The sequence below is a fragment of the Notamacropus eugenii genome, chromosome 3 (genome assembly GCF_028372415.1).
Source record: "Notamacropus eugenii isolate mMacEug1 chromosome 3, mMacEug1.pri_v2, whole genome shotgun sequence".
Lineage (NCBI taxonomy): Eukaryota > Metazoa > Chordata > Mammalia > Diprotodontia > Macropodidae > Notamacropus > Notamacropus eugenii.
Genome location: NC_092874.1, coordinates 68,338,933 through 68,342,633, shown reverse-complemented (window position 1 = coordinate 68,342,633; position 3,701 = coordinate 68,338,933).

Here is a 3,701-nt window from a genome sequence, read left to right as displayed (position 1 = left end):
GCAGAGTTCCTCATCAGGAAATGGAATTTCAGTACTGTATATTTCACTTTGTAGCCTTGCACATGAGTGTATCCACATGCTAGTCTCATTTCCTAGTACATTTAGGTTCATTCTTGGAATACTGAATATTAGTCAAATTGACCTGACCTGATAGGAGTTTATCTCCCAGGTCAAATGCTACAGGATTTGCTCAGCCAGATTTTTCCTACAGCTGAGTCAAAAAGTTGCTATCTGTTGCCAGGGCACAAATAAAAATTATCATTCCCTTTCATCTTTAAAATTTGTCATCTTAAGGGGCCCACAGGTACAAAAATATTTATAGCAACTCTCTTTGTGGTGGCCAAAAACTGGAAATCAAGGGGATGTCCATCAATTGGGGAACAGCTGAATAAAGTATGGTATATGAATGTAATGGAATACCATTGTGCTACAAGAAATGATGAACAGGAAAACTTCAGAGAGGACTGTTAAAGACTTATATGAACTGATGCTGAGGGAAAGGAGCAGAACCAGGAGAACTGTGTACACAGCATCAATCACAATGTGCAAGGAATTTCTCTGGTAGACTTAGCCCTTCACAGCAATGCAAGGACCTAAAAAATTCCCAATGGACTTTTGAGGCAAAACACCTTCCACATCCAGAGAAAGAACTATGGAATTGGATCACAGAAAGAAGCAGACCATTTTCTTTTGTGTTATGTTTTGTTTTGTTTTATGGCTTCTCCCATTCATTTTAATTCTTCTATTCAACATGACTATGGTGAAATTGTATTTAATAGGAATGTATGTGTAGAACCTATATAAGATTGCAAGCTGTTTTGGGGAGGGAGTGAGGAGGGAAGGCGGAAGGAGGGGGAGGGAGGAGAAAAAAAATGTGATATATGGAAGTGATTATAGAACACTGAAAACAAATAGAATAATTATTAAAAAAATAATAAAATCAAAAAATCAAAACAATTGTCATCTTAGGTACTTATGTGTTCTTTACCCATGTGCTCTCAAGTGATCCCTAGGCATGGCCACTCTTCCCATTGATGGTTATGTATTTGTAGAAAGGTATGCACTAGATTTATGGGAGGAATGTTCCACTATTTTTCTGTGTGATTTCATTAAATTTATACCTTACTTTGGATTAGGTCTTCTGACTGATTAACAAAAGTAAATATGTGTATCTGTATGTATGTATGTGAATGTGTGTATGCACACACACACACACACACACACACACACACACACACACTGACTTTACAAGATCAGAGATTTAGTATAAGCAGCCAATGAGTGAATGCTACAGCAGAATATATAGTTGTCATAAATAGCCATATCTCTTCTGATCCTCCCCATTTACCCCTAACCAAAGGCTATATACCCCTATAAATGACCATGTGGTCCACATACTTATGCCCAGAGAAGTAAGTCACACATGGAGGGGGGGAGGGGATTTTCCACCCACAAGCCTCACAAATATTTCACTAAGTATCCAACAAAAGTTTGTATATACTACACTCCTGTCATTCCCTCCCTTACTCCATTCACAGGTATACATATGCATGCAGTAGAAGAGGGATATGGTGAACAAATTAACCTTGATGAGTGTTACCAATTTTGAACTTGAATAATGGCACCTTAGTTGAATGTTAGCTCTGCCACATAACCCAGGCAAGTCACTTCCTCTCCCCTCTGGGACTCAGTTTCCTTATCTGTACGAAAGAGGTTGTACTTGATAACCACTAAGTTCCATTTCATTTCTAAAAGGAAGTTTCAACTATCTATGAACTCCTTAGACATCTCTTTCAAAACCCAAAAGTTCCTTGGTATGTAGCTTGAAAAAACACTGATTTAAGAATTAAAAATGCCGTTTTTAAATCAGGCTCAAATTTCTGGTTCTGGAGTCATGTTTCCTTGTCACATGCTTTTAGGAAGGAAGCTGGTAATAAGTTTTTAAAACTTTGATCAGATTCAAAACTGGTCATCCTATCTGTGTTCTTCAGTTTTCCTCATGTGATCCCCCAGATGAGCTATGGATTTGCTATTTTACATAGAGTCATTAAACCAGATACAGTATAACTTTTTCAGATCAAAGTTTTATTTGTTTTTCTGGGTCTTCTCCATAGAGCAATGTACACAGGGAATACTGCTTAGTGGATATAGTGATGAGCTTGAAGTGTAGAATACACTTCATACTGACTGAGTGATCCCTAGAGAGAAATCTATGTGCCTCGGGCAATTCTCTTGTTCTTATTTCTTAAGTCACAGATGGGTTTGTTCGGAGAGTTATCCCATCTGTGATGAAATCCCAAATCATTCTCTATAATACTCTCTTGTATCTGACTTACAAATTTCTACTAGATAAGGACTGAGTCATTTAAATCAAATATTGTGCACTTCCTGGCTGAGCATCTCACATGAATTACTCCCAAAATATTTATTGATGATGTAGTATAAAAAGAATATAAATTATGGGACAAAGAAGCATCCTAGATAGGTTGTTTGGGTTTGCTGAATTTTTATGTCAGGAAGAATTGTCATTGAGATAAATACACCACTAGAGATAAGAATAATATTTCACCCCAAGAAATATAAGTTATCAATACCTAAAAATCAATACTACATATAAAAATTCTATCAATACCCCAAAATGCCCTTGAAAGCACACAGACAAAATATAATGTAAGGGGAAATAGATAAGTTGTTTTCAAAAACCACACACACACACACACACACACACACACACACACACACACGCACACACACACACTCACGTCCTACCTAACATGAAAGAAAGAAATTTTCCCTTTCCTTTTTTTCTCACTTCCTGGACTCTACCTATAAGCAAATACCTCTGCATACATTAATCAAGTGTTTTCCTTGAGTTCATGAGTCAAGAAGCCATCTTAGTAACTAGAAAAGCAATACATTACAATTATTAATTTTTGTAATCTATTAAGTGCCTTGAGTCAGTCAGATTCCAAAAACTAGGTATTCTTAATTACCCTCTGTTTCAAAGACCTTCTCTCTACTTCTTTTTCTTCCCTCTACTTTTAAAATTAAAATGCTTGATTTTATAAGAGCTAAATTTTTTAACAACTTAAAATACACTGTTCAATGTGATTTGGGAGCTCTAACGTATAATCTCAATTTAAACTTTCTTTTAGTTTCCAACACTTACTCCAACATAAAATAAATCCCAACAATGGAGGTAATGAAAAAGAAACCTAGACCTTCTCGGTGACTTTTCTACTAAATGACCTTTAGAGAATCATTTCAGTTTTCTAGGCCTTAGTTTCCTCATTGGCAAAACAGAGTGGCTAAAGCAAACTATAAGGTTCCTTGTAATGCTCACATTCTTTAAATCATATGCTGTTCTGATTTAATTGTTTCTTACATTATTTTGGAGAGTGGCAGCATGGTAGTGGATAGGTAAAGAGTTGGTCCAAGAGATGGTAAGACCTGAGTTCAAGTCTATATCACCTCTGTTAGTGAACTGAGCAGCCTTCTAAGACTAGATTGTAGAGGAATTGCTGATCTGTATCTGCAGTGGTAGAAGGAATTTCCTCACTAGAAATTTCCCAGATAAGGGAGATCGCAGGTCTGATCCAAAAAACAAATATGTTGTCAGTTTTTTCTCACATAATTTGGTCAGAAGTAAGATTTCAGTGGCTCTTCAGTGCTACCATACTCTTTTGTAGGAAGAAACCCAT